The sequence below is a fragment of the Leopardus geoffroyi genome, chromosome B1 (assembly GCF_018350155.1).
Source record: "Leopardus geoffroyi isolate Oge1 chromosome B1, O.geoffroyi_Oge1_pat1.0, whole genome shotgun sequence".
Taxonomy (NCBI): Eukaryota; Metazoa; Chordata; class Mammalia; order Carnivora; family Felidae; genus Leopardus; species Leopardus geoffroyi.
Window position 1 is genome coordinate 192,454,140 of NC_059327.1, and position 26,339 is coordinate 192,480,478.

The 26,339-nt window shown below is 42.5% G+C and overlaps 1 long non-coding RNA gene across 1 annotated transcript in view; it reads left to right on the top strand.

Moving 5' to 3' along the window:
• The first annotated feature begins 1,959 nt into the window (after positions 1 to 1,959).
• The window catches only part of LOC123596138, a 50,767-nt gene continuing 26,387 nt past the window's right edge, over positions 1,960 to 26,339 (top strand). The window contains exons 1-2 of the long non-coding RNA XR_006711552.1: positions 1,960 to 3,076; positions 25,224 to 25,400. This is a non-coding gene — a long non-coding RNA (uncharacterized LOC123596138). The remainder of the gene's footprint in view (positions 3,077 to 25,223; positions 25,401 to 26,339) is intronic.

The window sequence follows — 26,339 nt, forward strand, 5'->3', positions numbered from 1 at the left end:
TGGGAAGAATTATAAAAAGATATAAATAATTTTCTGTGAGTTGTGGGACTAGGGTTAGTTCCTCTTTTGTTTTTTGTTCCAGTACAGTGTGTATTTATTACTTAATTTTTTTTAAGTTTATTTATTTATTTTGAGAGAGGAAAGCACACGGGAGGGGCAGAGAGAGAGGGAGAGGGAGAGAGAGGGAAAATCCCAGGCAGACTCCACACTGTCATAGTGTGGAGCCTGACGTGGGGCTTAAACTCACAAACTGTGAAATCATGACCTGAGCCGAAGTCAAAAGTCAGTCGCTTAACTGACTGAGCCACCCAGGCACCCCTTATTACTTTTTGAATAAAAAAGAAACTTTATTTTTTGAGATAAATGGAATGAAGAAGGGGAGTCCCTTTTGATGGTCTGAGGACACAATGACTAGCTACTCTATATTAATAATAGGACCATACATTTCACATAAAATGCAACAACCAACTTATATTAAACTCTAAACAGAAACAAAACAAAACACCCAAAAAGCTCAACACCAAAAGAACACCCAATTTGGAAAAGACTGCGTGTGGGTCGGGTACAGAAGGAAGAGATTTCCCTCCATTTTCTGCCTGAGCAGTCCTTTTGCACTTTGATATTTGTTTTGCCAATAAGGTGTTTCATTATTCCTCCTACCCAAAAGCCCGTGCTGTTATGAGATGCTGTTGAAGCCTCTGGTTTGCCCAGACGCGTCTCAGTGAATGGGACCTCTGGGGAGACAGGATCCTTTCTCAGGGTTGGAAAAGAGAACAAAAAAGTACAGCCTTTGCCCTGCGGGGATGTTAGAACACACTCTTTCCTAATCAGAGGGGCACTCACCTCGGTGCTGTGTTGGGGAGAATCATCATCTAATTCCAAGCCTAAGGCTGGGTCATCAGACACACTGTCTTCTCCCGGCCCGTCTTCTAGCTTCTCGCACCAGTTTTCGTGATCCAATTTCTCTGCTCCCTCAGACAGGCTGAGAAGGAAGTTATGAGCTCTCTCCATCATTTGCCACTCTCCTAGGCCCTTCCTTCTTGGCGGTTTTCCCATTTGGGGTCTTTTTTTCTCTTCTTCTCACTGTTTCTCCTCCTCTCCCCACAACCTCTGTATCTCTGGGGGGGAGTCCTGTCTGTGCCTCTGGGCCTTTCTCTTTCTATTTAGTTCTCAGAACCCATTCTGGGATTCTATTTTAGTCCATCCATCCATCCAACTGATCAGGGTTGAAACCAGAAGTGCAATCAGTCCAAGCCGCTGGAGGCACCGGCTGCGGTTCTGCCCCATGTTGCCTTGTTTGTGGGCTATTTTCTGTTTCCCGTCATGCTCTAGGAGAACTGCCTGTCAGAGCGGGGTTGTGCTTTTTTCTCCTCCTGCCAGTGGGCCCTGCCTCTGAAACCCAGATTAGAAAAGATGGGACATTAAAAAAAAAAAAAAAAAAAAAGGATTCTGCCCGATCTTGGCATTTCCTTTTTCAATAGCAGATTTCTTATGCTTTGATAATTCCAGAGTGAGAACACAAATTGGTAAGTGGGCTGTGGGGGGAGGGTTCTAGTCAAAGATAAAGTTTTCTCCTTTGGGCCTCTTCCTGTGCTCTGAATCCCGTTCCTGGCTTTTTTCACTTAGTACTCATATGGTGCATGTATACACCACCTTCTCCCTCCAGCCAGGGGGGTCCTAGAGGCCAGGGACTCTGTCTCCCAGGCTTTTATGCCCAGTAGGTGATCAGCCCCAATATGGATTAAAGAAATTTTTCTCCTCCTGGAGATTTGTCTTCAAGCCCAGCCACCCATCGAATATGTCCTGATATCCTGGGTGGTTGCAACTGAGTCCAGCTGAGAAGACAACGATGGGGGGGCAGGGAGGGAAGAAGAGGTGCAGGCTAGAAGGAGGAGAGCAATGCAGGGCCCCAGAGGTCAGGGCCTGAGTTAACGCTGCTGAAGCAGAAAGAGTAAAAGAGCCCATTGGTCCTCTCATCTCAGAGGACCTGATCCATTCCTTCGAATCTCACCACATTCAGGGATAATGAAAAGGAAATAATACTGTTAATAGTAGCTCATAATTGATGCTAATACCCCCATGCAGGGCCTGTTCTAAAGGCTTTACATTTACTTCTTTTTGTCCTCATCACAATCCTAAAATGTGTGTTCTGTTCTTGCCATCTCCACTGTACACGAGGCAACAGAGACCGAGAAGTTTGCCCGCAGTCACATGGTTGGCGCATGTAGGATGGAAATCGTGAGTCCAGGCAGGTGCTCCAGAGCTCAGTCTTGGTAACCATCAAACCTCTGGTGATTCCCAAGTGTTTATCTCCAGGACCGGCTTGTCTCCTGAGGGTCCACTGACTGCAGCCTTCCTGGGATGACTGTAGACCTGGACACTTGGTCCTATCTCTGTGCTCCCCATGGTCATCTAGAACCGCCCAGGGAGGAAATTGAAGAAGGGTCTGGTGAGACCACAGGAGGGAAAGAAGGAATGGGGAGGCCCCACACATGAGCCTATTTCTTCTCCTTCCCACCTCCCCCAACAGCACTTCATTCCAAACAACCTGGGACCCAAGGACCCTATGAATTTCCTTGTGCTTCTGTCTCCTGTGCTCTCACTTCCTCTGTTACCATGACTTGCTCCTCAATCTCAATTAGGCTCCACACTCAGCATGGAGCCCAACGCGGGGCTTGAACTCACCACCCCGAGATCATGACCTCAGCCGAAATCAAGAGTCGGATGCTCAACTGACTGAGCCACCCAGGCACCCTGCTCCTCTGGCTTCTTAATGCTGTTCATGTCCTCCTCCTGCAGGGATGACCACTGCCCAAATTTCTGGTCCCTTCCTCACTTTCTGGGCCCACTGAGGCAGTGTCCTTTGGGTGTCTCCATCAACTAGAGCAGTATCTAACCCACGCTGGATAAAACACAGACTGCTGGGCCCCTGCCCAGATTCTGACTCACTGGGCCTGGAGCAGGGCCTGGGAACGTGCCTAATGCCACGTCACAGTGCCTGCGTCATTTACCTCACTTCATCTCATCACATGGGCATTCGTTATCTCAAATCATCAACATCAGCATCATCGGAATGGTGAGTAAGGTACAATGTGGTATTTTGAGGGAGACAAAGACCTCATTCATCTAAGTTATGTTACAGTATATTGTTATAATTGTTCTATTTATTATTGGTTGTTGTTATTCATCTCTTACTGTTCCTTATTATAAATTAAGCATTACCATAGGTGTGTATGCATAGGAAAAAACATAGTATGCATAGAATTTGGTACTATTCACGATTTCAAGCATCCCTGGGGATCCTGGAACGTGTCCCCTTCAGATTAGCGGGGGACAGCTGTATGTGGTAGCATTGTTATTGTAGGGTCAGCACTGATGTCTGCAGGGGTCCTCTTGGGGGCAAGGTCTGACTTTTCTTTAGGTTACAGCCTCGAGAGCCTGTGCAGGGCCTGGCTGCTGCGAGTCCCTCCCACAAACAGAGCTTGCTCCTTGGTCTCACCCTCCCTCTTGCCCAGGCTGGGCCAGCCTCTCTCTTTCCCTCTGGATCTAGCTTCTTTAGAAGTGCATGGGGCCATCTGAGACATGAAACACCAGTGTCGTACTGGGCAGCTTCTTTCATGGACTCCCATTAACAATGCTGTTGATCCAACAGTAATCTTGGCTAGACAGGATCTGTGTCTCTCGTCCCTGCAGCTTGTGTCCTGGTGCCTTCTAGGGGGACATTTCCTGCTAGTTGCCCAAGTAATTATTACTGTCACTGTCTGTGTGCTTTTTTTCCTGCCAAACCAGTAGGAGAAGGGAGTGCAGAACTGTGAGAAAGAACTCACGGTGCATTCAAAGAAACTGCAGTTGCAGAATTGTTTCCTGACTTGCTCTTATCTGAATATTCAGGTAAATATTCCACACTTTTGAATGGAATTCAAATTTCCAAAGAAGCCTGCATGTGGTCACTGATTAAATCCCCCACCCCCACTGTAAGCCAGTGGACAAGTCCTTGGGTGTCCCCTGAGGCTCCTGCTCCCTCTTCCATGGAATAAGAACTTTAGAGTACATGAACTCTGAGGATTTGTCCTTAGAAGTCCTGAATCCTGTCATTATGGGAATTTTGGCTGTTCCTAATTAACCTTGACCTTGTTCTTTCTGTAGCCTCAGGCTAAGCCTGCCTGCAAGAGAGTTGAAAAAACCTCAGGATACATTACTGCTGGGTAAGAGGGAGAGGAGTCAGCTCTTAGGAAAATCAATTTGGATTCAGCAAATATTTGTTGAGCTTCCTACTCTTATGCCATTTCCTGTGCTAGATTTACCTGCAGATACACAGAGTCTTCAGGAAGGCCTGTCTTGCATCAAGATGGCCCTGTAAATAAGTAAATAAGTAAAGCGACCAGGTAGACAACTAGACTCCATTTGTCCACGTGACCATCTGTAACCAGTTGCTTTCTTTGCTGTATTTAAATTGAATTTGCATGTTTGATTTAGTTTCTTGAGCCTTTGGTTTCCTCTGATCTCGCAATTTAAACATTTGCTTTCAGATTGAAGACATTTCACAAGATGGTCTCTTATTTAAGTATCTTGATATGACTTAGGGAAGAGGCCCAAATAACAGAAAATCCAGACTCTACCCGCAGAGCCTCAGCTCAAGTCCATTGTAAAGCCAGTTGAATGCAGGACTTTCTGCAGCACAGTAGGGCTCCCTGGGGAAGAAAGGAGATCCTGTAGTCTTTGGTGGATCATTGCTGGGCAGAAGGTCAATGCTCTGTAAAGTCTGTTGAATTTAGAGTCTTTCTTTTCCACCCAGAGCATCTCTTGGAGAATGTAACACTGAGAGGTGAGGTGTTCCCCCACCTCACTTCTCAGAGCACCAGGTTCCTCCCTCCCTCCCTCCCCATCCTATACAGCAGCCTTGCTGTCCTTCCCACTGTGGGTTTGGTGGGGCAACTGCCCTCGTTATCAGCCCTCTGTTTTGTGTGCCAAGCACCTGTTCAATGTCTCTAGCTTTTAAAACATAGACAATTAGGGCTTGAAGAAAGATCATAAACTTGGAATTCTTGATTGCGACTTTTGGATTCTGATGGTAGTCAACCATAGGAATTTAGGAGTGAATTGTTTAGTAGAATTTAACCTTGACAGAGGATAGCTGTTTGGGCTGTTATTTAATGTTATTAATATGGCCCCAATTCAACAGAGGAGACTCTTTTCCCAACCTTATCTTATTATCACTCTCAATGTCCTCTAGGGAGGGTAAACGGAAAAGTGGGTTTATAATGAACATGATGTTTTATATTACAGTTCATGGTACATAGTAGGCACTTAACAAATGTTAGTTCTCTTGTCTAGCTAAAATGGCATTATCCTGAAATATGGTCTTTCTATAGAGTTTCTGAAACCGAGGTTCCAACCTTTGTTCATGAGTGTGGATGAAAAAGAACAGCACTATTATTCTCACTTATTGCTAACTAAAATTCGGGATGTCTTTTGGTGATGAATGTGAATAACAAACCATAGTAGTATCAGCTTTCATATTCTACTACAGTTGTGGAAGATATGCTGAAATATCATTTGTGCTTATTTATTATTATTATACTATTTATTATGACTTATTTATTATTAGGCCCACCACTTACTATTTCAGGCATCAATAAGGAAGCACACATATCACTTAGTCTCGAATTTGTGTGCTTTAACATTTTGTTAGCTTTATTTCAATATAATTTGTTTCTTTTGTAAGCATATGCATTTATTTTGTATACTCAGAACTTTATTCTGAGAAGGGCTCCATAGGACTCACCAGATGGCCTTAATCTTGGCACAAAGATCAAGGACTTGTTTTCTTACGATATTCTCCTGGTCTTTATATGGCTTATATGTTTCTTGTTCCATCCCTTCCTCTTTAATGTTGCTTGGGATACTTAAATACCTCCTTCTTTTTCCTGATTACCCCCACCTTCTCTTTCTTGGTAGAAATAATACATGCACTTTAAAGTTTCAGGGAATAGAGAAAAATGACCATTACCTAACTATATTCACTGTCAACATCTTGGTAAATTCTGAGAAATATTTATTTTTTTTAACGTATTTGTAATTAAATCGTTAATCCCAATTTTGCAATATGCTTCATCTATTTAAAAAAAAAAAAACTAGTGAAATACCCTGTGTCATTTTAGTTTGTTCTTGCCCCCTACACCCCCTCCCTGTTAACAAGGTTAAGGATTATACTGTTGCTTATTTTTTCTGAGTTATAGATGACTCTTCTTTGCTTTTTGAAAGTAGGTAGGTATGCTGTCCTCGGAATGTATTTGGCCTCCTTTGGATCAATCTATTCTTGGTTTATGTGTATTTTTGGATCTTGCATATTTAACACCACTTTTAGTAATGTCTTCATCATTCTAATAGGATAGACTTTGGGAGAATTATAGTGGGAAATTTAAATCCCTAACAGTTTAATTGGTGGAGTCAATAGTTTTTTAAATATGCCATCTGATGCCTTCTCTCAGATAACCAGGTTCCAGGGTTCTGATATTGTAGGAATTTATATCAGCCATTGGGGGGATATGAGGCATCTCCCTCCTGAAGCTGCACTATACAGAGCTTAGGGATAGAGGTGGAAGACAGCATTTGAGGGAGATGGCAAATCAAAACCAGATAAACTGCTGGCATGAAAGGCCAGTCCCCAAGAAGCTAGGCCAAGAGGGGGTAGGGGTGGAAAACTCACATACTTTTGAACCCAAAGACTTTCGCTTAAATCCATTCACTCACATAGTGACCCTGAGAGAGCCAAAGATTATGAGCTCAATTTTTCCATCTGTAAAAATAGAGCAATGTTAACACCCATATTTCAGAGCTGGTTGTGTGGATCAAATGGAATAGTATACATACTAGTAATGTGTTGGTGTTATTTTATGACTATTCCTGGTTGATATACCAAAAAAATGTGATGGTATTTGGATGAGATGTTACAGACTATTCAAATAACTCCCCTTTCCATGAAGACTTTTAAATCCCCCCAGTGGTTAGTTGTTCCTTGTCTTTGTCCTCAAACTACTTTGTTCATGTCACTGTAGTATTACTCGCCACTGTGTTGTCATATCTGATCCGTGTCTTTCTCTCCCTCCACCAGACTCTGAGGATAGACATCTGTGTCATTTATTATTCTGACCTTAGCACCTAGCACAGTACCTGGCATATAAAGGTCCTCAATAAGTCCATGAGTATGGGCACCTGGTGGCTCAGTCAGTTGAACATCTGACTCTTGATTTCAGTTCAGGTCATGATCCCAGAGTCATGGGTTTGAGCCCCACATCGGACCCCACACTGAGCGTGGAATCTGCTTAAGATTCTCTCTCTCTCTCTCTCTCTCTCTCCTTCTGCTCCTCTCCCCTGCTCTCACCCTCTCTCTCTCTCTCTCTCTCTAAAAAAATAAGCCAATGAGTGAAGAGACATCAGTGTATAAACTGGCAGAAGAGAGAAGTTGTACACAGATGCCTATCCAGGAAAGTGGGGGACACTTAGGGAGACCGATTGCATAACAGGGCTGCACAAAGAGAGACTGGTTAGTGTTGTAGGAAGAGTTCAGGGAAGACTTCTTGGGGAAGGCAGATTTTGGGCTAAAACATGAATGTCATTTGCATATCAATTGTGCTATAACAGATAGATATATAGATATAATTTGTATATATTTTCATAAGAGCCTCAAAATGCATCTAAATTCAATGTGCATGAAATTCAACATGTGTGCCTTTGCCTGGTTAAGTGAGTCCCAAGGGAGCACTGTTAGGATTACTATATGGTATTAAGAGAAAACACACATTCTGGAAGTTCCTTGTTGCTTTACACATCCAATGATTTGAAAACCCAGCTCTACACATTTGATGTGGAAAACAAAGAAACAAGCCCGAAATCTGTTAATTGGGATAATGGCTAACCTGCTGTAACAAAGATACCCTCAATACCATGACTTAAGAAAGAGGAGTATATTGTACTCTCATGAAACATCCCTGAGGTGAATAATAAGGGTTGATGTGCTGCTGTACTTCATGTGGCCATTCATGGACCCAGTTTCCTTTCTTTCATGTTATTGGTGTGCATTCCTTAAGGCTTTGTCCTCATTTGCATGGTCCCCCTGTGATGCTGTTCATGGTAAAGGAATTAGAAACTCTCTAGGACCAGTGACTTGGCGATGGTGCAGAAGGTCCACATGTCACTGCCATTCACATCCCATTGGTCTAAACTTAGTCGTGCACTTAGCATGCATAGCTAGCTGTAAGGAGGTCTGGGAAATGTGGGCATAACCTAGAAATGCCCATGCTTAAATTTTATTCCTATGGAAGAAGGAATACATGGATTCTGGTGGATAGCCACTAGTGTTTGCCAAAGGAGGACTACAAACAAAATGATCAGCCCTTTATGAGCATATACAGGGAATTTGGGCAAACATTTAGATCAGTCTTTTATTGCAGGCCTAAGAGTTACAAATATTCTAAACCATCCAGAATCCACAGGGGGGTAGATGTTCTGATGGCTTCTCTAGTCCAATTCTAGATGGGGGATTTAGTTGGAGTCTCTTAGGACACACCCAGAACTTCTTCCTTTCCCTCTCTTCCCACACGAGCCTTTGCCCGTTTTCATCCATTACTCTTTTCTTAAATCTGCCTGCTTCCAGTGTCTTACCTTAAACTTGTGTCATTCCCTGCTCCACATGGTCCCACTGCTGGGAAGGGGCATGGGGCAGACTGAGGATTTCACATGTTGCCATTAAAAGGAAGGGAAAAGGCAGAGAAGTCCTCACCAAGGTCTGGCTTCAAGACCTTAAAGACATTTAACCTCTTACACTTTAAGGGTCGACTTCTGGTAGGTGATACTCTCAAAGAGTCTGTGAGTCTTTCTCCTCTCTGAGTTCAAGGCACAGTCCTTTCTTGTAGGCAGTAGCAGAGAGCAGGTGATGGAAAGAGGAGAGAAATGCCCACTCTACCACAATGGAAAGAACTGATGAATGAATGAGTGAGTGAGTGGATGAACAAATGGGATTCCTGCCTTGCCTCTGATTCCTCATTGTGTAGGGATATAGCAGGATGCAAGTGAGAGGTGGTCCCCTCTCCCATGGGGGTTCAGTCTGGAGGTGAAGAGAGCCCTGAATGAGTCATTCAGAGTGTCCTGAATTTTACAAGGGGATTTGACACCCATAATTGGGTGACCTTGGTTGGCATACAAGGTAAGGACAGACTCATCCTCAAGGCAAGATTCAGACTAAGATTTAAATGGCCTGAAAGAGTTAACCAGATGAGGAATGAGTGAGTGAGTGAGTGGGGTGGAGGATGGGCAGGAGAGAAGAACATTCCAGGAACAGAGAAAAATATCATGAGAACCCTGAGGCAAGGGTGAGTGTGGCCCCTTAATGGAACCAAGAGACGTTCACTCTGGCTGGAGAGCAGGAAATGATGGGGTGAGGGCACCCTGGCTGTGTAATTCTCTCCAAGGAGTTTGAACTGATTCTGAGGGCAAGAGGAAACGACTGGAGAATTTTAAGTAGGCAAGTGATATGAATAGATTTGCACTTTAAAAGAAATCCATCTGGAATCCAAGTGGAGAATAAATTGGTGGAGGGAAGGGAGAAGGGCAAAGCAGAAGGCCATTGCCACGAACTCAGAATGAGAGGGTGACCAGGAAAGATGGTGGAGAGATTGGAGGGAGGGAGGTTCAAGAGTCTTTGGGTTCTAGCCAGAGGATGCATTGGAAACCAGGGAGAGGACAGAGGATTTGCCCCAGGGAATCTCATTCATGGGCAGGGGAGCCCTAAGACCCTAAGCTTTAACTGCACTGTCCCTGTCAACCAGTGGCTGGTGAGAACAAGTCTTCTGACCAAGTGGCAATGGGTGGTTATTGATGAGGAAACCGAGGCTGTGAATGGCTACCTAATTAGCCTAACATCAAATAGGCAGAAGTGGTTGATCGGGACTCAAACCCACACAGGTGGACCCACAAAGCCCACGTCCTTCTCCATTGTAGCTGCGTCTGGGGAGAAACCCCAGTGCTGCTCTGCCTCTGAGTCTGCTTTCTCTGCACACATCCTCTCTTGCACCATGAATATTAACTCCTGCCATGTGTTATACTCAACAACATTGTGGCTCCTTCTGAGTTATAGAGCACAGTACTCTCTTACAGCTTTAGTCTCCTAAGGTAGCAGAAAAAGAGTGATGGAAAGAGGAGAGATGTGACCACTTCACCAAAATTGAAACTGTGGCCATCCTGGGGTTTGGGAGTGGAGAAAGAATTTAGAAATAGAGGGAATGTAACAGAAGAGCTAAGAGTGGGAAAAATCTCACCCTGAGTCTAGAGAACCATGACCTTTCTCATTTCCTAATCTTCCCCATGATCCAACCACATGGCAGCATAGAAAGTGCAGGGCTTTGGATTCAGGTAGTCTGGGATATGAGTCTGGTTTTACTTATTAGTGGCTCTGAGGTTTTCAGCCATTTGTATCAACTTACTGAGCCTCAATTTCTTTATCTGGACAATGGGGATAATAACATTCATATTAAGGATTCTGAGGTAGATTGAAAAAGAACATGCATGGAGAATGGCTGATCGAGGCATCTGGTGCATGGTCAGTACTGAAAACACTAAGTTCCCTCATTCCTGGGTGACCGTTTAACTTATCATCCAATGGGGACCCTTGTGAGGAAAAAAGGGGATGCTATAATAATTTCACTAGGACAATAGACAAAAACGGAACTGTCCCAGCAAACTGGGAAATATGGGCAGCCTGTTCACATCCAACTCTGTCACCAGGAGCCATAAAATCACTGCTGTACCAATTCTTCCTGGGTCCAGATTTCTGCTCTGGGGTTGCTGGAACTCTTCATTCCTTCAGATCATTCATTCATACATTCAGCAAAATAATGCTGAGTGAAAAGGAGGCAGTAGCCAACAAGATCCACTGCACGATACATCTCTTGCAGGAGCTCAGAGTTTCATGGAGGAGCCAGGCAGTGACACCACACTATGATCATTGCAAGCTTATGTGTGATGGCAGTGTGTCTGGAGGTGGGGCATGGATGCATGGAGTTCAGTCTTGGAAGAGTCCCTTGAGACTTAGTGCATTTCTTTCATTTTACAATTAAAGATACCAAGGCCCAGAGAGGTAAACTGACTTGATTAAAATCACCCAGCTAATTAGTATCCACATGGCTGACTAGAGCCCACAAGGTTTATTTTAATGCATGATACCCAGGATATTGGTGACACAACAGCTCTGGCCAGCCAGACATCCTCTCTGGGCTCTGCCCAGCATCTGTCCTATCTTATCCCCCATTGGGCTCATCTCTGGACCATCTCTTCTCTGCTCACTCCCTCTCTTCCTTTTCTCTCTTCTATGTATTCAGTTAGATATTGTGGGAGATGCAGACGTGAACGATGAGGTTGTAGCCCTTTGGGAGATGAATGAATGAAAAGTAAATGAAAAAAATTGTTCACTGGAGATAAAAGTGATGTGCACTGGTAATTTAAGATGATTAATTCTGGTGGTGGGATTGGAGAAAGCTTCTTTTGAAAGGTGGCATTGATACTGAGTTGGACATTTATTAGGAACTTTTTCCATAGGTAGAGAGATGGGAAAGGCAGACTGAGAACAATGTGATCAGGAGCATGAAAGTGGAAACACATTTCCTATTTATGTGATTGTTGATAGGGGCCCAGGAAGACATTAAGTTTGAGGAACAATGAGGTAAATAGGTCATAAGGAATCTGAAACGCCTTTTGAAGTTTTTTTTTGAAATGACAATAACAAGTAACACCACCACCACCACCAATAATAATTCAGTGACTGCCAAAGGCAGCCATGCTTGTGACTGTATTTAGATGTATACCTCATGGCAAATACTTGCGTTGGATGTTGTAGCCCCATTGTACAGATGAGGAAATATAAGCTCACAGAAGCTCCCTGTTCCTCTGAGTTCATGGGGTTGGTAAATGACAAGCAGATGAGCTATTTGAATGCAGGCCCCGTTGGAATAGGCAGAGGCCTCAGAGAAATGTGGAATGAGGTGTGAGGATGGGCTTTGCCACCAAAGTGACCTGGGTTTGAATCTTGCTGATGCCACTTCCCAACCATGTGGCCTTGGCTGTGTCACCTTACCTCTCTCAGCCTCACCTTTCCCATCTCGTAGGCAGGCATAATTATAGTGTGCATTCCAGGAGTGATACTAAAAGTATATAGGAACTGGTTGGCATGAATGGCACTGACCCATCAGAATGGATACAATTCATATGTGAGCACCAGCTCCGCCCACTTCATCAGGCTGTTGTGAAAATTAAGTGATTTTAAATCATTGGGAACAGTACTTAGCACATTGTGAGCACTCAAATCTTGGCAAGTTAGAGAGCTTAGGGTAGAAAAAGCAGAGTTTGGAAAGGAGAGGTCAGATGGGGAGACACTGTGGAGTGGATTCTGAAGGACCCACACTGGGACATATCTCTATACAGGAACAAGAGGTTAGGAGTTAGGCTTTCACAAAGCCAAGTTTGAATTTCTGCTTCTTGCTTGGTAACTAATTTGTGATATGACTCTAGGCATATCACTTAACTGCTTTGAGCTGAAGAGACCTCACATGTAAACAAGATGAAAACAACCTTCCTTATAGAGTGATTGCAAAGACCACATGTTATGGACTGAGTATATGTGTCTGCTCCAAATTCACATGTTAAAATCCTAACTGGATGGGATAGTATTAAGAAGCGGGGTCTTTGGGAGGTGCTAGATCTGTGAGTGGTGTCCTCATGGATGAGAATTTGGTCTCTTTCTCTCTGCTCTCTGCTCTATGAGGCTACTCCAGAATATGACTATCTGCAAACCAGGGAGAGGGCTGTCATCAGACACGGGACCTGCCAGCACCCTGATCTTGGACTTACCAATCTCCACAACTGTGAGAAATAAACGTTGTTGTTTAAGCCAGCCACTCTGTGGTAATTTGTTACAGCAGCCTGAGCTAAGATACCATGTTAATGAAACCTGGAAAGGGCTGACTTCATGGCTTCACACATAGTCACAGAAGGTGACTTCTCTCACTATGCAGTAGCCCATCACTCATTGGCAAGGGGGGTGTTCACTTTCTCTTCCCTGCCATGGGAGGAAATATTTCCCAAATGGTGGTTGAATATATCTTGATGTATCATAGTAACGTAGGTCATTGTGATATTAAATTTTTTTTCTTGTTTTACTGGGTTCAAGATGTTGAATGTTCGGTTCAGTTGGCATTTTCCATATGTTATTATAAATTGACACAGATGAGAAGTTTAGGTGGAGGCAATGCATGGGGTGGCTATTTATTTGTTTGTGGCTTAAAATTGCACCAAGAAGTAGAAAGAACAAAGGCCAATTGGCAGAATGAAGCTTGAGCTTCTTCTTTTTTCCCAGAGCTGCTGGTTGCCTAGCAAGGTGTGGGTGGGATGCGTGGATGCTGGGCTCCCAGGATAGTTAAAAGTCAAGAAGACAGATTCTAGTGGGGGAGGCAAGGGGATGTGGGCAGCTTGATCTTGGCTGAGCGGAGGTTTTGAAATGATAGAGATTTCAGTTTGAATCCAGGCTCTGAAACATGGATGCCCTTGGGCAGGTGGCTTTGTATGTGTCAGTAACTAAGCATAAACATAGCACAGGGTGGGAGGGAAAGAATGAGGCAGTGTGGGATAAAACATGCTGCCTCAACATGCAGAAGTCATGGCTGCATCCCAACGTCATGTTTCAACATCCCGGAGGAAAGAGTCCTTTGTGCCTTCTAAGAAGATGTTTGAATTGGCTTAATCAGCTAGGGTTTGAAACTGAGTCTTTCAGTTTGCAAAGCCCAAGTTCTGGGTTTCATTTTCTGAACTATTTTGTGCTTTATCATTTTGGCATGTTTATTCATGAGTTCCCTTTCTAGGGATGCCTTCATCTTTGCAAGTCTAAATCTTACCAATATTTCAAAACCAGCTCAAATGCTACCTTCTCAAAAAAAAAAAAACTTATCTTTTTCTCTCTTTAAGTACTTGTATATTTTTACATTTTGTTAGATTACATGAATTAGCTCCCCTGATACACTATAAACTCTCAGATAAGCTCAGCTCTGGATCTTACATAGCACCTAGGACAGTGTAATGTCCATGATAGGTGTTTTATGCTTGTTTGTTGTATTGCTGAATATTTCCAGAGAGACAGGCTATTTGTTGAAAGGACTCAGGAAGCAAAGAAATGCAAGACATAGGAAGGCAGTGGAATTCTGGAAAAGTAGGTTTTATGATGCTTCCCATCCAAATATTTGCCCATTAAGGCTTCTTAGATTTCTCATTCTCGTAATGTTTGAAGGGGAGATCATGCTTCTGCACAATGATTCTATTTGTCTTAAATTTGTTTTTCTCACTGCCAAGGCAAAGTAGATCTCCATTAGATGTATTTCCTCATAACAAGCTCCTACACTGTTATTGGCTTCTTATTGTGGTTATCAGAAATTCTCTATACTTGAATAATTTGAAATGAAACAAGAAGGAAAGGAGAATAGGACCAGTGTTAGAGATATTTGCCATGAATTTCTGAAGCTTTTTTTCTTGATTTGTTAGAGTGATTAAAATTCTTAGCTAAGACAAAGGCCAGAATTAAGAATTAAAGAAAGCAGATTTGGATCGAAACCAACCTTATGAGATGGATATTGAAAGTAAAACTACAACCAAAAGAAAAGATATGTTGTATATTGTAGATGATGAGAATATTCAAGATGCATTGCTGGAGGCAGCCATTAACTCATGAGTTTAATGAAAACACTTTTGGTTTTGCAAATAGTCTTCTGGTTTGTACACACATACGCATTGCTAAAATACATGTATGTGTTAACCTTAAATGTGTGAAAGATAACAGACATTCGTGTTGTGGTGAGAGCCCCATTCCAGAGAGCTTGAAATATCATAAAATCCCTAATTACATCTTTAGTTTTAGTCATAATCTTCAACAATACATTATTGATGATATTTTGTACGTTAATCTTTTGCTTCTTTCCCTTCACAATTAATCACATGTCTGGTCGGCCCATGATGCGTTCATTAAACATTGAATTGAAATGAAGCTCGGCTGCTCTGGGTGATCTTAAAGATTTCCATCTTAATTTTGATTGTAATATGTTTATGAGGCTTATGTTTTCTCTCACTTGTGTCAAGACCGTTTTCCAATTTCCCATTTTTATTAAGAAAAGGACAAAATGTAATAACACAGTGGTTTGGTGGAAAAACACAAGCAAACAAACAATGGAATTCTCTTCAAATAAAGTCTTCCCAGGATCCCAGTCTGCAAAACATACAGAAATGGAGTGATCTCGATTGGAAAGGGGAGAGGAACACAGGGTCTCAGAGGCCCCCCTGGGGGCTCTCCAGAACCCGTTTGAAGATCTTTGCAATATTGCACTCATATTTATGCATTAAACACCACTGTACAGCCCAAGGTGGTGACATTGTTAGAATGGACCTTGGCAAGTGCTAGTATTAAATAGTTCAAAGTGTTCATTTGTCAGCTCATGGAGGAAAGTCTTTCCTGGGTAGATCAAAGGCAGTTATGGTGTTGGTGTGTGCTGTATGAACAGGAAGGTTGTCTAAAAATACAACTTTTAGAAGTGGACGACTGTCTGCATTTCACTGGTCTAGAACCACCTGTCTAGCTGTAGTCCTGGGACAGCTCTGCCCTCTTCTCTCCTCTGATGGGTGAGCCCTTGCCCTGAGCCCCATCCTTGTACTCACCTGTCCTTCAACCCAAGACCATGTCCCTCTGCTCTGTACTCTCTGGGCACCCATGCTGCTTCACAGGTAGAGAATGAGGAGGCTGACTTTTCAAGGCTTTGAAGTTCTTAAGGCCTGTGCAGTATGTGGCCAGTTTGACCTTCGACACCAACCCTGCACAATTTTTTGTGTTGGAATTGCTGTGATGTCAGGTGTTTCCCTAAGTCTTCACTCTGCTCATTTGGAAAATTAGTTCTTTGTTCACGTGTGTTAGCTTTTTATTCAACACACATTTGCTAGTGCCCGATATAGGTAAAGCACTGTGCTAAACGTTGTGGGTCCCCTTCCTCTTTCAAAAGCCTATGCAGACAGCACCTCCTCTGTGAACTTTTCCCATCTTCAGTCTGTAAAATTAGTGTTCCTGGCTCTGGATGGTGCTTTGTATATAACTACATGCAGGCATTTATTACAGGCTACAATTTAGCCATTCACAGGACTGTGTTTTCCACTTGTATATGACCTTCTTGAGGATAGGGGCTTGCCTTAATCATTTTTGTTTCACTCATCATGGTGTGATTTATACATATCAGGCCATCTACATATTGAAGGAAGGAGGGAAGCCTACGTACAGTGGACATGCCCAAAGGGGGCCCCCAGTGAATACACCTTTGTATATCCCCTCCCCTGGAGTGTGGGTGGCACCTGTGACTTCTTCAGACAACAGAATATAGTAAAGCTGGTATATGCAGAATATGGTAATCATTTCCACCATTGTGTTAAGTTATATAAAACTCTGAGCAGATTGGAGTGAGAGATACTTCTGCTGGTTTTGAAGAAGCGATCTGCAGTTTGTGGGAGGGCCTATGGAGGACCCATGTGGCAAGGAACTGAGGGTGGCTGAGGACCAGTCCCGGCCCCTGGATGACAGAAAGCAAGAAAACATGGACCTGAATCATACACCTGCAAGGAAATGAATTTTTGTGAAAACTTGAGTAGGTTTGCAAGGAGATTCTTCCCCAGTCAAGCCTCCAGATACAAATAGAGCTGAGCTGATGGCTTTATTGTAGCCTTCTGAAAGCCTGAGTGGAGGTCCAAGATAAACTGTGCCCGGACTCCTGACCCATGGAAACTGTGAGATGGTGGATGTATGTTATTTCAAGCCTAGGATCTGTAACAATCTGTTATGCAGTAGTAGAAGATTTATACTGTGGGAGAGGATATTGAGCAGGACTTCATCCTGTGGCTGTAGAAGAACTACCTCAAGTCCAGAGTAGAGGGCAAAGAGGCAGTGGTTCCAGCAACCTAAAAAGAGCTGCTAGCACTCCTCACAGGGGACAAGACAGACCTCACCAAAACCCCTCCCTGGTTCCTCACCCAGACTATAAAGGAGAGGATGGGGACGTAGAAGGGAGAGAGCCTATGGGTTGTGCTGATGGAGAGTGTTCAGGTGAGAAGTGACTATCCCCACCTTCCTCCTCAAAGTCAAATGATAGGAATCACCAGAGTCCCTTGTAGGATTGGAGCTAGCCATAAGAAGTGGTAATGGTCATCTTGGTCCTTAGTTAGATCTGTTCTTTGGTAGTGGGTCTGCCTCTTGAGTGGAAGAAAAAGGAATGGGAATGAGTTGGCAAGGCTTAGGAAAGGCTGACAACCAGGCAATCAGCACTCTCATCATTGGCATGCCCCATGTTGTAGTTTTCCTGGAGATTGAGAAGCTGCTGCACAGCAAACTGGGATGGATCAACTCAGGCTGTTTACTGATAGGGAGACTGCAACACCAGTGGGAGCTGAGTGGGGGGGCCAGAGAGGCAATCCATGTTTCCCATGGAAGAGATCTGTGCTTCACAGAAGGGGAGACTTCACAGGGCCCTGGAGGGAGCCACTTAGGAGAGTCAGCACATAAACACCCACCACATAAAGGGTGGTTTTCTGGTTAAAAGCAGCAAATCAAATGAGAGGATTCAACCATGTTAGTTGAGTAAGGAAACCTTTACCCCTTTCCTGTTCCCCCCATCTCTTCTCTAGTCCCAACTATTGAAGAGCTAAGGGTCTGTCTTGAGGGAGAAGAAGGACGAAGTGAAAAATTAGATCAAACACCCTCTCCCTCAATTTCTTTTAAACCGTGTGTCCATCCCATAGGACTGAGGAGGGTAGTTTTGTATCCAAGATGAAATTGAAATTTTAAAATAGAAAGGACTTTTAATTACTGAAAGTAACCACGAAGTGATGTATTCTACCCAATCATCATCAAGGGATGGAAGACAGGGCTTCAACAGAGTATGGCTGAAAGCAGTGATTGGAAAAGAGAATGATCATTTCATGTATGTGACCCCAATGAGTTAAGACTCCCTAATACACTTAGGCTTTGCCTTCAGTGAGCTCACAGGTGAGTAGGGGAGATTTAATAAAGTTAGAAATAATTTAACACGTACTAGAGAGGATGAGAATGAATGTACCATATCAAGGGTTCTGGGAATTCAGAGGATAGATGGACTTTTCTGATTGGGAGACCAAAGGAGGTATCACATGTTGTCCATAAATTTTCCTTTAACATCATCTCAATAATTATGATATACGTTTGAAAGCAAAAAGTTCTCCATGGCTAACATCCCCAAATCATAAAAGATGTTGGACTCTCTTTGTTTCATTTATTTTATATATTGATGGATTTTTTACAGGATTGGACTCTGCACAATTGGCTGAGTATCAAGCTAAAAAACCCTGAGCTATGTTCTACCTTTTCTTCCACTGCTAAGAAATGGCCAATTAAAGTAACAGCTTAAACTGTCTTTTCTTCCTCCTTGTCCTCTCAAATGTAACCTTAGTGAGGATAGAAAAAGCAGAAATGAAGTATGTTCTTGATATTATGGTAATTCAAAATGATAATGAACTCAATCCCTTTCTGATAGCTGTGTTTTAATGCTGAGTCCTGGAAAATAAGGAAATAGGAGTCAAAGCATCATATAAAGCTGAGTTGGCAAGGATATTAGAGTTTATTTCACATGACCTAACTGAGAGAGTGACAGTGTGAATTGAGAGGAGGGATGGATTTTCAAGTTCTTCAGGGCTTGATTGTTGGATGTGGGGGTGGATAAGGGAGAAGGAGAAATGGGGAAGATATCACAGATTCTTCCTTGGGCTTCTGGATGGGGAATGGTATCATCATGGAATCAGAAAATCCTGGAGAAAGTGAAAAATGTAGGAGAAATATGTTGCACTCTGTTTTGAGTTCCTGTGAAGGTTTGTTGAAATCAGGAAAGATGGGTTCTATGAGCTCAGTGACCATCTCCCAAGGTCATGGTTATCAAAGTGCTTTAGTTTTGGTGGGTTTTTCTGATTGTCAAGTTGAATACCAAACTACCACAAAGGGTACAAAGGCAGAACAGGTACGTACATGGGTACATTCATGCATGCTCTCATTCAATAATATTCTTTGTGTGCCACTATGTGTCAGGCATTTTTCTGGTTCCAGGAATAGCCTTGTGAGGCAATGGTCAACAGCTTTGTCCTCCTGCAGCTTACATTTGCATGCGTGTATCAGATAATAAATGAATAAGTGGACAAGAGAAATATGAGATTGAACTCAGTTCCATATAGAAATGAAAAGCTTCCTTGTGCTAAAGAGTGAGTGCCTGGGGCTATGTAACATTGGATGTTGTAGTCACTACTGAATGTCCTTTACTTATTTATTTATTTATTTACTTATTTATTTATTTATTTATCTTTTTAAATTAATTAATTAATTAATTTTAAAATCTACATCCAAGTTAGTATATAGTGCAACAATGATTTCAGGAGTAGATTCCAGTGATTCATCCCCTCTGATTGTCTTTTAATAGCCATTCCTGCTCCAACCCCAGCCTTCCTCCTTGTTCTTGCTGGCACAACTTTGATTTTCTCTGGGTGCTTACCTTCTGGTCATCATAAGAATATGACCTTGCCCCAGAGCCCTCCCAATGTCCGTCATGGTTGTCTTTTCCTTCTTGCCAGTGATTAGTTTGAGTAAAACTAAGTCCTGGCCAGTGTGGTCAGAGAGTTGGCAGCTGGGAGGCCTCCAATATAGATTTTTCTTGCTCATCAGAACTGCATAGAGAAAAATGTCTATCTTCTTCAGTGAACACAATTGTGTCCTCATGATGTATAGAACTTGTGACCCCAAAGGGAGCGTTTTTGGCATCTCGAAGTCTCAGAGTGGAAAGTTGGAAAGGACCTAGGTCTTTGATGAAGTCCCAATGCCAATGACTTATCCAACCACAGAACTATCCTTCCCTTGTGCTATATGTTGTGTGAAGCTTTGTTTTCACTATTTCTGGCTGGGTCTTCTTTGTTACTTGTTGGTGAAAATATCTTAAATGATACATGTGGGTCAAGGAAGGACTTGTAGAGAAGGTGAATTTCAATCTGATATATGACTTCATGAAGGAATGAAGTTTTGTGAAGACCTTGGGGTAGGGTAGGGGAGGGGGGAAGAGAGCATTCTAGGCAGTGGGAACAGCAAATGCAGAGTCCTAGAGTTGGAAGCAGGCATGATGGGTTCGAAACAATGAGAGCTGACCACTAAGGCGGTATGTTGAGTGATGGGAACATACATGGAAATAAGGTCAGAGAGGTAGGACATCGCCCACCCACACAAGGAGCTTGGTCTTCCCCCTCTCCCCCCAAACTTTTCTTATTGTAGTGAAATAGAGGAGCATTAATCTACATGCAGTGGAAGCCACTGGAAGGGCAGTTCCATTTCTTTCATTTCTCTATCCTCTGCACTCAGCACGTAGTTGAACTAAATTCTAGCTTACAGGTTTTTAGTTTGATCAAAATAATTCCAATAACAGAAAGATCACTTGAAAGTGAATATTTTTCTCTAATGCTCCAGTGTAAAGAGATAAGACCTTTTCCTTGACAACAGGCAAAGGGGTTTCTCACAATTCTTTGATCAGACACAACTTCAGAAACTAAGTTTACAGGTAAAGAAAGTCAGGAGCACGTGCAAAACTGCAGATATGATGACTGCTAATTAGCTGCATCAAATGACTCTTGGCATTCCTAATTTTCACCTTTTTGTAACAATTCAATTCATTCCAAGGTTTTACCAGAGTAGACAGGCATGAAATGAATTCTCCACGGTAGGTTACCAATGGCAGAGAAATTGCGAGCTCTGAAATGGCTGGAAGAAATCATATGAGCTCTGGCTCTTGCTTTTCCCTAAACTCTGTGGATTCTGTCAACATTAATTCTGTGAAATATGTAGGCTGCACTATTTGGGAGAAATGAACAGTTTTTATTTTCTCTAAGCCTTATCTGTATTCCATCTTTTCCCCAAGCGCCCCTGTCTTGGGGAGGGTATTCACTAGTGGGCACGTAGAGTAGTGGATGAGAACTAGGAATCAGGATGGCTGGGTGCTAGTTGGGTCTGGATGTGGGGAAAAGATAACGAGACAGGGGGTTTCAGCTGACAGTGTGCTCTCTGGAAATCAGTAGTGTGATGGGGCTGCCATCATCTGACCTGCTGAGTTTTTCCTCTGCTCTCATTCTCTGATACTTCCCCATATGCCAGCCGCATGTTACTGTTTGCACTCCATTAAAAAAGTCATACTATTTCCTCCCATTGGGTCTTAAAATTTTTTTTAATTATTTATTTTTGAGAGAGAGAGAGAGAAGAGAAAAAGAGAGAGAGAGAATCAGAGAGAGAGGGGGACAGAGAATTCCAAGCAGGCTCCACGCTGACAGCAGAGAGCCCCATGTGGAGCTCCATCTCAGGAACTGTGAGAGCATGACCTGAGCCAAAGTTGGTTGCTTAACTGACTGAGCCACCCAGTTTATCATGTTTATCTCCCTCCTCCTCCCATTGGGTCTTTTAAAATGCACCATGCCTTCTACCTGGAACATCCTTACTCCGATTCTCTGTCCTTTAAAATGCAAAACTTTCTCTGTCAAGCTTCCTGTGTTGGGCATAAACCTTCTGTGCCTTCTCAGATTCTCTTGAGCACCCCCTTCTTTCCCATGTGGTTGCACACTTTCTGGATAATGTCATCCCCTCCTTCGCTGGCATCCTTATGAGATCCCTGAGCTGGTTGGAGTCTGAACTGAAGCCCCGGACTTGCATTACCTTTATGCATCACATGCTAAGCCCCTCCCCTTTCAAACTTCTGAGGCTGAGGCTGAAAAGTCCTACTGTTTGGATATGGGATCTGGTTTCTTGATTGGATGCTGAGGGGCTGGAAGATGCACTTGAGGTATAGAGGAATCAACTCAATGTGGGGTGACCCTGCACTAGTGGAAGCCAGCAGATTAGAGAGAGGAGCAGGGTCAATAAATTTCAACTCCTTTTGCCTTTTTTTGGGTTGCCCAGAGATGTAGTTTGTCTTTGTGAACTTTCCAGAGAAATCTTGCAAGGTGAGTAAACCTGCCTTTTGAGTTGCCAGCTATGTGCTGCACTGTACTGTGATGTTCAGTATCTTTCTTTATTTCACACCCCCTTTCTCCCCTAACCCTTAATACCCTGGGCTTGCACCTCCTAAGTGGCAAGACTTTAATTCTTTTGGGACATCCTTCTTCTTCTTTTTTTTCTTTTAGAAAGAATCTTAAGGATTTTTTTTTCATGTTTATTTATTTGAGAGAGAGAGAGAGAGAAGGGAAGGGTCAGAGAGAGGACGATGAGGATCCAAAGCAGGTTCCGTGCTGACAACAGTGAGCTCATTACAGGGCTTGAACTCACGAGTTGTGAGATCAGGACCTGAGCCGAAGTTGGTCGCTCAACCGACTGAACCACACAGATGCCCCTTGTCTTAGGATCTTCTTGACCTCTTCCCACATGGCTTTGTTCCTTTACTGTGGGACAGAGAAGCTCTCTTAGCCCATATCTTCTTAACCTACTCTTGGATTGCCCAATGCTTTCCATTTCTTCTGCAAACCACACTCTGAATGCTCATTGCCAGTAGACCCCTTGCTGGAGTCTAGATGCACTAATTCTCCCACCTGAGTTGTATGCTTATCAAGAGTCAGTTGGGAGCACTTGGGTGGCTCAGTTGGTTATGTGTCCAACTCTTAGTTTTGGCCCAGGTCATGATCTCATGACTCCTGAGTTTGAACCCTGCACTGAGCTCTGCGCTGACAGCGGGGAGCCTGCTTGGGATTCTCTGTCACCCTCTCCTTCTACCCCTCCCCCACCTCACACCCTCTGTCTCAAAAATAAATAAGTAAACATTGAAAAAAGGAGTCAGTTATACTTTCTCTAATTTTGTGTACACGATGTCCACTTATTATTATCATTGTATGATGTAATTAAATGTTACATAAGCCAATACGTTATGGGTGTGAAAATAATAAAAAGAGTTGTTTCTATGAAAATCCAGTTGAATAATTTAGGTTTTAGGGAATGCTGCTTAAGAAGGAACTACAATCAAATGACATGTGGTAAGAAAGTTATAAAAGTTTGGGGGAACTCTGTAGCATCTAGAAGGGCTCTAATCATATGGCTTTCCAAGTATGTTTAAATTCTTATTCTACTTTAAAAACAAATCCTAAAACTAATTATCAGAGCTGATATATTATTGGAGTTTTCTCATGCAAGAAAAAATACACAGAATGCCGATTTGTGGACCAATAGTTACAGAAAAGGCCTTGGCCCTGCACCAAAAGATTGGCCTCTCTGAAAGCTTTACAGCAGTTGATGGATGACTTCTACGTAGAAAAAAGCTGTGCTACCCAGGCATTGGGCCCTGGAGTGCACAGATTACCTGTGGATCAATCTGCTGCTTGAAAATTTACAGAGGAGTTAAAGTCACTTATCAATAGGGGAAATTTTCTTAGGGAAAAACTCTCCAATAGAGTTGAAACAGTTCTAAATTATAAGGTGTTTTCCAGAAACCATGGTAGAAAAGGTGAAGCGAGTGCCAGTATGTATGAAGTCCCAGCAAAGATTCTCAGCAGCTGCCCATGGCAATGCTTCTGGAATTCCAAATTCTGACTTTTTATTAGTGGCAAAAGTAAAAGTCTCCAAGATTTAAGAGATATAAATTGTTTTTTTCGAGACAGGAACTCTTCACAAAAATCAGTGTTGACAGACCCTGAATTATTCTATAAATTGATATTTTTTCCCCCATGAATTTATTCATTCTGTGAGGAAACACTTGAAGAAAATAGACATCTGGGGGTGCCTGGGTGGCGTCCGACGTCAGCTCAGGTCATAATCTCACAGTTCGTGAGTTCGAGCCCTGTACCAGGCTGTCAGTATAAGGCCCACTTCGGATTCTGTGTCTCCCTCTCTCTATGCCCCTCCCCTGCTTGTGCTCTCTCTCTCTCTCTCTCTTTCAAAAATAAATAAACATTAAAAAGAGTTTAAAAAAAAAGACAATAGACATCTGGAAACCTAATTCTTTATCAATGTTTTTCAAATTGTGGGTCTTGATTCTAGTGGGGGAGGATCATAGAATTTATTGGGAGAAAGATTTTAAAAAATGAAATAGAATAAAGCAGAATGGAAAATACCAGTGTGCATTGTGTGCTGTGAAGCCATTTCATGAGAATTGTTCTTATATGTATGTATGTGTGAGTGTGGCATATATGTTATACGTGATAGGAAATTTCTAACTGTTGTAAAATTTCTCTTGCCTTGTATTACTGGCAAAAACTTTGAAAGCCTGTGTTATAGAATGTTTTGGTTATGAATAAAGAAAGTGATTTAAATAAGCGCCAGGTTTTTATAACAGAATGCATTTCTTTGTTCCAAGGTAGGGATCAAGGGGCTATGAAATGTTTTTAAAAATAATATTGGAGTTTCATTTTAGGAGAAACAAAAGACAAGAATAGAGGTTACATACAATCATTAAAAATTGTTAACGTTAAAGGAGATTTTTTCTTTTTTTCCCCAAAGTAGCAGTTAGTGGGGAGTGAAACTCCCAGTTCGACATTTACTAAATCTCAGAGAAGGGAAAAATGTTGCCTGAGGTTGACAGTATTGGAAAAACTCTGAACTACAAGACAATAATTAAGAACATGGTTTAGTAACCTATCCCAGACAAATTGGCGGTTCCAATGATTTACAGACAGATGATATATAACAATGAACTAATGATTCCTATTTATTGCAGTATAAACTTAGCATCAGGGAAGAAGTCCTTCAAGCTATGACAGAAACAGACAAGTCAAAAAACGAAGAATACAGGGAAAAGGACGTGTGATATCAAATCTAGAGGCCAAATCTCATCATTCAGAAGCCAAAGCGGCCCTGGGAGGAGTTTGTTATATTGAATTGCTAGTCAACTATGTTATGACAAAAATGTACATGCTTCAAAAATATGCTCCAAAACCTGTGTTTCTTTTTCTAATCAACTTTCAAACATTGATTTTATTAAATGAATTAATATGTATATTAAATGAAAGTAAAAATATGTACAGTTTACATGTATCATTTTGATGATTCTCCATTTTAATTGACTTTCCATTGATATGATCAATACAAGGTTTTCCATTGGCCTTGTTGATCTTTTTGCCTTTCATGCTAGGGCCTGATGTCACTGAAATGGGCAGATTCTGGATTCAGACCTCCTGGTGGGACCTTACCTCCGCAAACCACCCACTGATGAGACCTTGGACATGCAACTCAGTCTCTCTGAGCCCGAGTTCTCCTTTTGGAAGGATGGGGCTGGGATATCATTCAACTTCATTGGATTAAAGCCCAGGTAATGTATGTATGTAAAGCTCTAAGCATAGGGTCAGGTACACAGTAGATACTCAATCAATGATAGTTTTCCCCACTATGATGTCTTAAATTTACCATAAATGTAATCAGTATTATCTTTTATAATTTCAAAACATTTTTTCCAGCATAAGTTTTAGAGTGCCTGGCATGGGCTAAACATCATTCTCATTGCTCCCAGAATCTCAGGATTTTTCTCAGAATAGTAACAGTCAAAAATGATAGCATTAGCTTATGTTTTCATGGCATTTTATAACTTTTAAATTCCACATGAGTGACACAATAGGCCTGATTTTCCGGGTTTCATAGTTCAGGATGACAAGACTCAGAGAGGTTAATTTACTCACCCAAGGTCACCCAGCTCGTGGATGGGGAGAGAGGACTGACCCCAGATCCCCTGACACCAAGGCTGGTTCCTTCCAACCAATGTTGTCCTGTGTATAGTCCCGTGTGTGAGCCAACGATGCGCCGCATGGAAAAAGCAGCCTTCCCTGAGAACCTGGAAACTGGTCCAACTTGGAGAAATCTCATTATCACTTTTTGAAGCTTTACCCTGACGGCATGTTAAGTTGTATAATTTTTCTGGATTTGGATCTCAGTTGGGACGCTGGTGATTGGCACGTACTGTGTCTCATTCGGGAAAAATTTCCCTCAACCTATATTAAAAGACTGGAAAAGAAAAACAAAACAAAACCCCTTTGAATAAAAGGCATTTAGGGACTGTACTGCTATTTGACCTACAAAGAGAATGACAATGATTCAGTAAGTTTATTATCTAATTTTTTGTTTTTAAGACCTAAGGATTTATGCCATCTGGACCCCTTGATTGGTCTCTGTTCAGTTTCTCCATGAAGCCCCTAACTCCTTTTAGCCATAGCGGAAATAAAGCCCACAGCTGGGCTTCTCTTACTGTCCACATATA